The following is a 12,409-nucleotide window of genomic DNA, read 5'->3' as shown; positions in this document are numbered from 1 at the left end:
TGAGGTGGCCTTATAGGTGGTTGAAGACAGCAAAGCCTCTCAATATAATTTTCTGAAACCCTTTGTGTAATAGCCCTGCTAAACCTTCCTGTTGTCTGTGCTTTTCCCCATGCAGGGACGTGCTGTGGGCAAGGGTTGGAGATAGAAGTGGGTTGACTTTGGCCCCATAACTCACTCCCTGGGGAAGTTGTAAGTGGGTTGCTTGGAGGAGACAGAGGGCTTTGCAGAGAGAAAAACCTGGTGTGGATTTTTGGTGCTCTCAAAGCCATGTTGGATTCAAACTCATTAGCCACTTTTCCCACCTCCTCTAGAGGAATCTGGCACCATGAGGGGTGGATACAGAGTGGTTTATTTTGGAGAAGAAAGGTGGGATTTGGGATTCTCCTTTGCCTGAGTAGGGCATTGATGGGTCCCTGAGGACACAAAGCATGAGTGTCGCCCATGTGGACCCTATAAGATGGGGAGATGCCAGTGTGCCCACTTGCTGTCTTCAGGTCCTAGGCCGCATCCTTCTCTTCCTGTTCTTCCTTCTTCCCTTCTCATGCTCTCTCGGTCTCTGTCTCTTCTCGTTGTTTTCTTACCTTCTCTCTCATCTGCTTGTGCATTCGTGCATTCATTCCATCAGTGTTTACTGAGCACCTTGTACCAGGCAAGCATGCGAACTCTGCCCTCAAGACCCTGCAGCCCAGGACTCAGGACACATCAATGAGGTTGATTAGGCATGAAATAAGATCAAAATGGAGGCAGGAGCTGCCTGAGCATGGCGGAGGGCGGGGTGGCGGGGGGACGGGGCTGGCCCTGTTTAGGGACTTGGGGACGCTCCTGGCAGGAGCTGGCTTTGGGCTGAGTCATCCAGATAAGTAGGAATCTGCTGAGTGGACAGGCATTCCAGAAAGGCATGTTGCACCTGGGAAGCAAGGGAAATGGGCCAGGCCACGTCCTGAAGGAATGAGGTTATTCCTGGGGCAGTAAGCAGCTTTAAGGGTGTCAAGAGACAGAGCTCAGTGTGGCAGGAGCATGGGGAGTGGTGGGGATGAGCCTGCGGGCCATCCATCCCGCAGACCTGGGGCTGCAGTCTATGGTTGGTTTATAGCTTAAAGGCGATGCCAGACCTGCTGTGCAGACTAACAGATAACTGCCAGTGACCAGCTGCCTTGGGGATATTGCTTCTGACATTCCTTGTATGGGTTTCTTGTAACCCTCATGGCCACCCTGCACAGGGTGCATGATTAGCTCCATTACAGGAACGAGAAAGCTGGGGGTCAGAGAGGTGGAGTCAGTCATTTGAGGTTAGCACCTGGTCAGTGGGTGACGTGAGGCTGAGACCCCTGGCATGCTTCCTCCCTCACGCCAGCACCCCTCTGTGTGTGGTGAGCCGCAGGGATTTTGTGTGGACAGTGGTAGTAGTGTGTGCTGTGTGGCTACGTGGCTGTGGCTGGAGGTTGTGGTGGACCTGAAGTGTTGATTAGCATTGGCTGTCCTCAGCCTTCTCTGTTAAACACGCACAAGCCTGCTGTCTGTCACTGATTGCCGTCTCCGTGAGCCTGTGCTGAGGTGTAGGTTCACACGGCAGCGCAGACGTGGGTTGCAGAGCAGGCAGAGCTGGGTGGGATTCCAGTTCTGTCATGTTCCCGCTCAGTGGCTTTACCTTTTTTGCTCAGTTTCCTCATCTTTAAAGTGAAGGAAATAATAGGGTCTACCTAAAGAGTTTTTAGATAAACCACTTAAAACATAGCAATTAGGTAACAACTGCCAATAAGTATTAGTTATCATCATTGGACACTGTAAAATGTTTAGTGTGCGCAAACCTATAAAATAGCTCCTAAATTGAATGATCTCATGGTCTAGCTGGGAAAATAATGTGTCATTCAAAAATAAAAATAAAAATATCAACTCTGTACAGAAATTCCCAAAGGAATGTGTAGAGTCTATTACCCACATTGAGGAACGTGGAGAGATCACAACTTGGAGCCCCTGCAGAAAGTGTTCAGGGAAACAATGGGACTTGAACGGGAGTCCTGGAGGCATTAGGTAATGAGACAGGAAGGGAGAGAATATTCTAGAAAGGAAGAATACCAGGTGAGAAGGTCTGTGATGTACTTGGAAGCCACCTCCTGTGACAGTCGGAATGAAATACTAGGTTTGTGTGGAAGAATATGGGTGACAGGAAGGGAGAGAATATTCTAGAAAGGAAGAATACCAGGTGAGAAGGTCTGTGATGTACTTGGAAGCCACCTCCTGTGACAGTCGGAATGAAATACTAGGTTTGTGTGGAAGAATGTGGGTGACAGGAAGGGAGCGAATATTCTAGAAAGGAAGAATACCAGGTGAGAAGGTCTGTGATGTACTTGGAAGCCACCTCCTGTGACAGTCGGAATGAAATACTAGGTTTGTGTGGAAGAATGTGGGTGACAGGAAGGGAGAGAATATTCTAGAAAGGAAGAATACCAGGTGAGAAGGTCTATAATGTACTTGGAAGCCACCTCCTGTGACAGTCGGAATGAAATACTAGGTTTGTGTGGAAGAATGTGGGTGAACCATGGAGAAAACTGATGAAACAAGATGACGGGCCAGCATCATCCCAGGAGCCAACTACTGCTTGGAGAAGAGTTAACTCGGTGGCTGTTTGTACGATGAACTGAAGTCAAGAAGAAATTAGAAGCAAGGATGAAACAAGCGAAGTAAACCCTTCTTAAACCACAACTTAGTAAACGCAGTGACTCATCTCCATTCATGGGTGTCAGCGTGGTTCTGAGCATGCAGATGAATGTATCCAACCAGGGCTGAGGAAGCCTGGGTGACCCGGAGCTTCAGCCTTTTAGTTCTGTTCCTTTGCAGGCAGAAACAACTGGGAAATGAGGCCCATATTTTGGGAAGTAAAATTATTCTACTCTAAGATATTTGCAGTTTTATTTCCCTAATTATTTTGGATAATCAACATTTTCAATTTTTTTTTTCCAATTTTCAAATCAACTTTAGATTTAGGCCCTTAAATATATCTTTTAGGAAGCAGCATCTTGTTGCCTTAGGAACGGTGTTTGAAAAAGTTCTTATTTGTGCTGTACATTTCAATGACAAAGAAAGTTCACTGCCATCCCCCCATGGAAAATGCTTTTATCATTTAAGAAAATATATGCACATAGAAAGAGTTAGTAGAAGTCACTATGTTGTAAGAGCCCAGGGTTGGTATCAGCAGAACTTAACGTATTCCCTCTCAAAATAAGATCATCACTGGAAAAACTATAAATAATTTTCAAGTTTATTTTCAGACTCGTTTGTTGTTAGTAGCACTTTAGGATTTACTGTGATGAAAGACAACAGTTGTGTTTTTAAAAAGCGTTCCCGTTCGTCGGCAAAGCCTGAGTCCTGTCGTCTCGCCTTCCTCCCATACAGCATGAGCTTCACCACTCGCTCCACCTTCTCTACCAACTACCGGTCCCTGGGCTCTGTCCAGGCGCCCAGCTACGGCGCCCGGCCGGTCAGCAGCGCGGCCAGTGTCTATGCAGGCGCCGGGGGCTCTGGTTCCCGGATCTCCGTGTCCCGCTCCACCAGCTTCCGGGGCGGCATGGGGTCCGGGGGCTTGGCCTCAGGGATGGCTGGGGGTCTGGCAGGAATGGGAGGCATCCAGAACGAGAAGGAGACCATGCAAAGCCTCAACGACCGCCTGGCCTCTTACCTGGACAGAGTGAGGAGCCTGGAGACCGAGAACCGGAGGGTGGAGAGCAAAATCCGGGAGCCCTTGGAGAAGAAGGGCCCCCAGGTCAGAGACTGGAGCCATTACTTCAAGATCATCGAGGACCTGAGGGCTCAGATCTTCGCAAATACTGTGGACAATGCCCGCATCGTTCTGCAGATTGACAATGCCCGTCTTGCTGCTGATGACTTTAGAGTCAAGTATGAGACAGAGCTGGCCATGCGCCAGTCTGTGGAGAATGACATCCATGGGCTCCACAAGGTCATTGATGACACCAGTGTCACTCGACTGCAGCTGGAGACAGAGATCGAGGCTCTCAAGGAGGAGCTGCTCTTCATGAAGAACCACAAAGAGGAAGTAAAAGGCCTACAAACCCAGATTGCCAGCTCTGGGTTGACCGTGGAGGTAGATGCCCCCAAATCTCAGGACCTCGCCAAGATCATGGCAGACATTCGGGCCCAATATGACGAGCTGGCTCGGAAGAACCGAGAGGCGTTAGACAAGTACTGGTCTCAGCAGATTGAGGAGAGCACCACAGTGGTCACCACACAGTCCGCCGAGGTTGGAGCTGCTGAGACGACGCTCACAGAGCTGAGACGTACAGTCCAGTCCTTGGAGATCGACCTGGACTCCATGAGAAATCTGAAGGCCAGCTTGGAGAACAGCCTGAGGGAGGTGGAGGCCCGCTACGCCCTACAGATGGAGCAGCTCAATGGGATCCTGCTGCACCTGGAGTCAGAGCTGGCACAGACCCGGGCAGAGGGACAGCGACAGGCCCAGGAGTATGAGGCCCTGCTGAACATCAAGGTCAAGCTGGAAGCTGAGATTGCCACCTACCGCCGCCTGCTGGAAGATGGCGAGGAATTCAATCTTGGTGATGCCTTGGACAGCAGCAACTCCATGCAAACTATCCAAAAGACCACCACCCGCCGGATAGTGGATGGCAAAGTGGTGTCTGAGACCAACGACACCAAAGTTCTGAGGCATTAAGCCAGCAAAAGCAGGGTACCCTTTGGGGAGCAGGAGGCCAATAAAAAGTTCAGAGTACAAAAAAAAATAAATAAAATAAAATAAAAATAAAAATAAAAATAAAAATAAAAATAAAAAGCGTTCCCCACTTGGACTAACAAAGAGACTCAGCACTGCAGCCTCAATGGAACGTTCTTTCTCCACACAGGCACCAGATGGCGCCAAGCTGCAGGTCCTTCGCCTGGATTAGTTCATTATTTTAAAAATGAATTTGGGAATTATGGCTGCTGGCATTCTGGGCTCACTAAAATTTGTGTAACGTTTCCAGCTGTGGACAGAAGGGTCAAAGGCTATTTTAATATGTTTTTCTGGAATTTATTCTCATCAGTGGTTGGAATTGGAAGGCCATCTTCCTTCTCAATTCTTGACTTTGGAGGGAGGTGAGGGAAACAGCTTTCTGCTTAGGCTGTCCTGGGCAAAATCTGGACGTCTGCACCACCTGCCTTACAGTTTTTCTGTTGTGCTTCCCTTTAACCTGTACAAAAGTGATTTAGTAGGAGTAACTTACACTTGCTTCACTAGAGGAATAGTTACAAAAAATAATGTCAGATGCTGAGGGTTAGGTTGCTAGAGGATTTTTAATTCTCAGTGACAAGGCAGTTCAGAAACTATGTTTAAGATTTACATTTACGTTTTTACCTCTAACCTTACCAGTATTATTTTTATGTGAACAGATAATAAAAACATATGACATTTTTGTATGATGAATATTTCTTATCAAGGCAAATTTGGTTTTGGTTGTTTTCACAAGAGTAGTAAAATTAAGATTAGCCATGCTGAGCTCACAATGAACAACAGCAGCAGCAACAACAACAAACAGTTTTTGGAGGTTTGATTTGAGCTCTGAGAGAAACAGTGTAAGAAATGGAACAGGAAAAGACCTCCGATATCCAGGAATGTTGTAATTGACATATTTGAATCTGAAAACACTGTTTATCCTTGCGGCTAATGCAGGGTAATATACACTGCCAATGCTTCAAACAAACGGGGTAAATGCCACTGCTGAAATTACAGTTTCTGCTCACATTCTTTCAGCTTATCCTTTATTTTTGTAAAAATATTCCTCTTGCTGAACATATATTTTGAGATTAAGAAGTGTCTTTTCTTTCTCAGAGAAAAATATTTCTCAGCCCTCCGTTCTCAAGACAGATGAGTGCTTTAGAAAGAAGACTCCACAGCAGCAAGGAGGATGGAATGGCAAAGCACTTAGGACCAGGAGATGGCTTCGTTCCCTCAATGACTCAGCCAAAGACGTGTAATGAGCACCTACTGTGTGTCAGGCATTGTGCCGGGCAATGGGGATATCGTGGTTGGTAATAAGTGAGGAGAGATGAGTTCATTTGTGAGAGGCTTTGACCAGTGGAATCAAAGGAAGGGAGGGCCCAGGGTGGGCCAGGTTCAAAGACATTTTGGAAGTAGAATCTGCAGAACATGATGATCCTTTGGAAACAGGGCAGGGATGTGAATGAGCACGTAACGTCTCCATGGGTTTGTCTTTCCAAAGGTTTAAAATCCTCAAGAATAAGGAACATAGGCATGTGTGGTAATGAGCTCCACGATGCAGGAGTATTATGTCAGTGCACCTGCATGTTAACTCTGCTCATGTAGAGGCCACGTCTTCACCACCACAAAGTCTCAAGTCTCTCCTACACCTTCCCTATTGAGGTGGAATAAAGGCCCATGTTTCTCCCAGTATGGGAACAGAACTAAGTCCTTTGTTCTATTATTTGGCCATTATTGACTCAATCATTCAATGAGTATTGATGAAGTGTGTTCTAAGCTTGTACCGGGCTAGGTCTTCTACTACAATCCCCACACTTACAAACCTTACCAAGCTGTGCCACCTGCAAGCTTCCTGACCTTGGGCGACCTCATCCCTTCACTTCCACTGGTAAAGATGAGCTATGGAAAGAACGTGGAGTACTCCTCAGCACATAGTAGGAATTTAGTGAATATCAGTTCTCTTCATTCACAAGCACTTAATAGGCCAGGTCCTGGAACAAAAGACAAATCAGATGAAAAGAGGCTCATACCATATCCCGGCCTGGCAGAGCGAGAGCGGCTCCTGGAACTGGGATCCCACGTCAGCTTTCAGCTTTTTTTCTGCTTTTTCCTTCTTCTCAGGCCTTTTAGGATGTGGGTCTTGTTTTAAAGCTTCTAAAGGAGAGAGCCAAGTGGCATGTCCTTGCTTTGTGGGCTGGGAAGCAATGAGTGATTGCCGAAGAGGCTTTTTCTCAGCAAATGGCAGAGACAAAGGAGAGAAGAAAGGAAGGGCCCCGTGCTGCGAAGGAATTTGCTCACTTCTGCTGCTGGTGCTTGCGTTGGTGTCTTCCTCAGCGTGCAGGGGAGGCCCAGAGAGGCACTGCTGCAGGTTCCAAACATTCCTTGTATTCTCGCTGCCTGGCTCTGTCCTCAACAACTTAGTTCTGGTGTTAGCAGTGAGGTCTCAAAGGAACATCTTGCTGAACTGTTTTCCATCTCAACTACATGATCCTGCAGCCCTCAGAAGGAAGGATTTCGGTCTGTGATTCCGGTGTCCTGGAGTCTTGCTTACTGTCAACTCCATGCGGAGAACCATAGAAAACAGGATAAAGATGGAGACTAGGCCAAGCCGTCCAAGGCAATGAGTCCACAGTGAGTGTGGCAAGTTAGGATGTTCCCACACTGCTATAAAGAAATACCTGAGGTTGGGTAATTTAGAAAGAAAAGAGGTTTAATTGGCTCATGGTTCTGCGGGCTGTACAGGAAGCATGGTGCTGGCATCTGCTGGGCTTCTGGGGAGGCCTCAGGAAACTTACAGTCATGGCGGAAGGTGAAGGGGAAACAGCCAGGTCTTACCTGGCGGGAGCAGGAGGACGGGGAGCTGCCACATACTTTTAGACAACCAGATCTCGTGAGAGCTCCCTCACTATCACGAGAACAGCACCGGGGACGGTGCTAAACCACTCACGAGAAACCACGCCTGTGACCCAGTCACCCCCCCCCAGGCCCCACCTCCAACACTGGAGATGGCATTTCAACGTGAGGTTTGGTGGGGACAGACATCCAAACTATAGAAACTGGACAGGATGGCTGGAGCGGCAAGTTTTGGGAGATGAGGGAGGATGTCCGAGGGCCCTGGAGCCCGCTGGAGGGTAGCCATGGTTGAGGGGAGCTGAGCGGCGCTCGTGGAGGCGGGGCTTCTGTTGACCCGGATGGAGCCACTGGGTGGGCCCCATCCCCAGCCATCCCTGTTAGTCTGCTGAACTGTGGGCTGGGGAGTGGTTTTTCTGTTGGGCCACATTAGTGGTATTGAGTTCAAGGCTGAGAGCACAGAAAGAACCCTGAGAAGCCTTTTGTGGGGGCCCATCCCATCCAGGGCCTGTGCATGAGAAGCTGTCATGTGCATGCCATGATGACCGTTACTGTCAGGACCCAGACATCCTTGCGGTGCCACCCTCCTGGCACAGCACACCTGCCAGTCATTTGGGCTTTGCCCCGGTGTCTTGTTGGGACCTACAGTTCAGGTAAAACGTCATTACACAGAAACCACTGCAGAGAAATTTCAGAGTGCAGTGCCCCTCCAGCTCAGTGAACAGTTGGTGTTAGATGATCCTTGGCTAAAATGCTTCCTCTTAATCAGAGAACACCTCGTTCTTAGAAGCTCTGTATAGCAGTTTACTTTGTAAGCTGGAAGGGCCTTAGAGCTGACCTATTGTTGCTGAGTTTTGTGATTTTTCTACTCTGCTAGCCTGACTTTGCCTCTCGCCACTTTAAGAATTCCAACCATTCCAGCCAGGAAAACTCACTTCAGCTCCTCGGTTACCAATAGCAAAGACACGCATAGAGCTGCCCTCAGATCCCAGAGAAGGAGAAACGTTTGCATGATGCCCTCTTGTTCTCCTGGGTACAAAGTGTTTCATTTTAATTACTAATTTACCATAGGAACCCAGGGATTCATCTATTGCCTCTCTTTGTCTTGTAGATTAGGAATGTGGTTTTAACAGTTTATTTGTTACAACAAAATTCCACTGTAAGAGAACCTGTAGAAATTTTTTTGGTTTTATTTGTAGGGATTTAGACCATATAATGAGTCCTTTTATAAATGGGTTTAGATAACACAGCACCGGAGTAGCTTTTGTCTCCAACAGACTGGAGGAATAATAAAATGTAGTCACTACTAAATTATGTCGTGGACTGAAGTGGATTTTTACCATTAATTGGATCTAGGCCCTCTGACCTTTTCGCAGGAAGCAAACTAAAGGTATAATAATTTTTACAAGGATGAGCTTTCTGCACTTCCGGTAATTTTTTTTTTTTAGAACACTGAAATAATTTCTGGACATTGAAAGAACTCTGACGTATCGTTCTCGAGATAAACAGAACTTTGAATTTCAAGGTTGTCACATTTTTCTTTCTCTCTCTCCATACCCTCTGCCCCCACAAAGTTAAGATAATACAGGTAAATGAATTCAAAGATAACCCACATTCAGGAACAAAAGTCTAATTGAATCACATTTATATTTTTACTGGTAAAGTTTTAAAATGATCTCATTCAGTCTCTTCCCAAGAACATCAAGATAAATAGAAGCAGATTACAACGTTTGGCAAATCTAAATGTATGTATTCAGTGGCATTTTTTCCTTCTGAGATTAAATACTTTTTATAAAACTCAGAAAACTCTGAAACTAAAATATTGAAAGGAGGGCTAAAAAAATGGGAAACTCCGGAAGGGCTTTCCAGGTAATACAGGATGGAGAAGCAAGAGGAAGTTGTAGATGGGTGTTACTGTTGATTTCATATTTCAGTTTATTTTTGCTTTTTCCCTTCTGTGTATTTTGCCTGCTCTTTGCCCCACATGTTGGTGGGGCCACTATTGTTCTTACCAGCTCTGCTAAACCCTCCTTTGGTTCAAGATTTTTATCATTTTTAAAATGATGCTTACAAGTCAATTGATAGGACGGAACAAATACCGCGGGTGATTCACAGTCTGTCATTAACAGTGTGCTGAAAAGGAAGACTTTTCTGAGTTTAATAATAGGATGGCTGGGTCAAATGCTAGGTCCGTAAGAGCTGCTTAGTAAAAAAAATTTTTTTTTTTGAGATGGAGTTTTGCTCTTGTTGCCTGGGCTGGAGTACAGTGGCACGATCCTCGCTCACTGCAACCTCCGCCTCCCAGGTTCAAGAAATTCTCCTGCCTCAGCCTCTGGAGTAGTTGGAATTACAGGTGTATGCCACCATGCCCGGGTAATTTTTGTATTTTTAGTAGAGACGGAGTTTCACCATGTTGGCCAGGGTGGTTTCGAGCTCCTGACCTCAGGTGATCCACCTGCCTTGGCCTCCCAAAGTGCTGGGATTACAGGCGTGAGCCACCACGCATGGCCTGCTTAGTAAATTTTTAGTGATAGTTTAACATAGCTAAAGACTATACAAAGAATGGAAACTGTCCCAGTACCATAAGCTGCATCCTGCTCTCTGAAGGTGGAGAGGGTGTTGGAGCTTCAGTTTGAACCACTTGACAGAACCAATCAGATCAATGTTCAGTTTTTTATAAATTTAAATAAGAAAACCAAATAATTTAACCTTTAGATATGAAATAATTGCCTTGGGATAATAGTATAGAATCTCTCATTTAAGGGCTATTGTATGAAAGGTTAGAGCTAATCATTTTGTTTTAGAATTTAATATGCAAAAAGTATGTGTCTCTTGGGCATATACTTATATCCATGTATTTTATGAAATTATTTCCAAGACATGGATGCATCTTTTTTTCTACGCCTTCTTTGTGCAGCTGTGGGAAGATAATTAGCAACATATAGAAAGTACTTTGAAAGTAGAGACGTGACAAGCAATCACTCATACTTCTGCCGAACTGTCCCAGGCTGTTTGTAAGTGGGGTCAACAACATGTTGACGACGTGGTTGAATGCTTTATTTGAAGTAAAGATGTGTGATCTTTGAATGAAGTTATTAATGATGTGACAGAAATCTTGAAAACCTCTCATTTCAATGGGAAACGACAGTCAAAGCCTTGTACTAACAAGTCAGCTGCCAGGACGCAGCTTGGAGCACAAGATACTGTGCCTGTGGAGGTTGGCTGCACCAGTATGAAGTAGGAGAAGCATTAATGCTGCGAATCTCAGTCTTTCTGCCTAGAACCTTATCAGGGCAATGTAGTACATGGCTAATGGTTTTCCTAATGAAGTTAGAACTTTCTTTTTCTAGTTTTATACTGAGTCAGTATAGATATGATTGTGGTAGAGAATGAACAAAAGATTTCATTTCATGCTAAGTCTTGTTCTCACCACTCCCATAGTACAGGGTACCTGATGGAGAAAGGGTAGGCGCGGAGGTGTGGGCCAGGCCGAGGGGACCTGGCAGAGTCCCCAAAGGTTGGAGGGTGGCACAAAGAGCCAATGACCATTTATTCCTGAAATTCCAGCATTCTTAAATAGTATTCTAGGCCCCACATCTCCCCTCAAGAAAAACATTTCAGGTGGACTGAAAATGAGGGAACCACTCCCTTAAAACAAAGAGAAAGTTTCCTCCCAGGAAGTGATGTGGAAGCTCCATCCACCAAGTCGTGGGTGGTAGCTGGACAGTGAACGGTGACTGACCCGTTAGTCCCAGGGTCACTACAGGAGGAACGGAGGCTCCTCCCTCTTCCCCTTCAGCTCTCTCGGGCCACGGTGTCACTGAGAGTGACTGTCCTTATGTTATTACATAATCAGATCATGCAGGTAATAGGAGCTCTGATCCTTTTAGAAATAATTTGAGGGAAATGATTTTAGGAGAGGATTGGAACAAACGCTTCTTGGGTTTCTTCTAGTTTACTGCACAGAAACCATTTGCTAGCAGCTTAATGAATCCCGATCGATCGCGAACCGTCATGTCAGGGTAACCGTCCTCATTTTCTCGGTTTACAGATTTATTTTGGTCACTCAGATATTTACCTCTGCTCCTCAGAGGTAGTGAGCTGATACTGTATTTTTCATCAATTTAGAACAATGCATGAGAAAACAAAATACTGGCCTTTCCGCACCTGCCCACTTCTCTGATTAACATCCAGAAACAATTCACTTCTGAGCAAAAAGGCCCCGCTCCTCTGTCATTTTTTGCAGCACACTGTGCTCCCTGAAGCTGTAGGTATGTCCCCTGTTGTTGATGGGATAGCCCCATCTATGTTTATGCTGTTTAATTGTGTGAGTTCCCTGTAATCTGTAAGAAGAGAGCCGCCTGTCCCGGGCCGTGAAACGCCTGAGACAGCCGATCGTTATGCTCCGGTTCAGACTGTTAACGCTGTAAAAACAACAATCTCAGTTTGAAGGGAGATCAGCGGAGCTTATTCTGATTAAAAGGAAGCAAAGTATTTTAAGTGGCTGGTGGGTGAGGGGAAGTCAGGTACAGCCGCGGTATCTGATAGGTGGGGTCTTAGCCGGTGTTGACAGCTGAGGTTTAGGAGAAAATGCTCGGAGTAAAGAATGCCATTCTCTTCCCAAACATCCAGCTATTTGTTTGAATATTATCGGCATTTTCAAGGGGTTTTCAAACATGTGCAGAGCTTCAAATATGTAGTCCTTCAGTTCAGCTTTTTGAAGCCTTGGGAAATCCAGTGTAGCAACCACAGTTGGACATTTTATTACAAAAATAACCTGCAAGTAAAATGTAGAGTGAAGGTGTTTTTCCCACTAACTTTTACAACTATGTT

General features: G+C 45.9%; 1 pseudogene across 1 annotated transcript; it reads left to right on the top strand.

Annotated features, from left to right (window-relative positions):
• Positions 1-3,342: 3,342 nt before the first annotated feature.
• LOC104666149 lies at positions 3,343-4,740 on the top strand (annotated as a pseudogene). Its single transcript, XR_748517.2, has one exon. The product of XR_748517.2 is annotated as a keratin, type I cytoskeletal 18 pseudogene (transcript).
• The last annotated feature ends 7,669 nt before the right edge of the window (positions 4,741-12,409 follow it).

This window comes from Rhinopithecus roxellana, chromosome 6, assembly GCF_007565055.1.
Source record: "Rhinopithecus roxellana isolate Shanxi Qingling chromosome 6, ASM756505v1, whole genome shotgun sequence".
NCBI classification, from domain to species: Eukaryota; Metazoa; Chordata; class Mammalia; order Primates; family Cercopithecidae; genus Rhinopithecus; species Rhinopithecus roxellana.
Note: the sequence above shows the minus strand (reverse complement) of the source record. Positions and strands in the feature narration are given on the sequence as shown.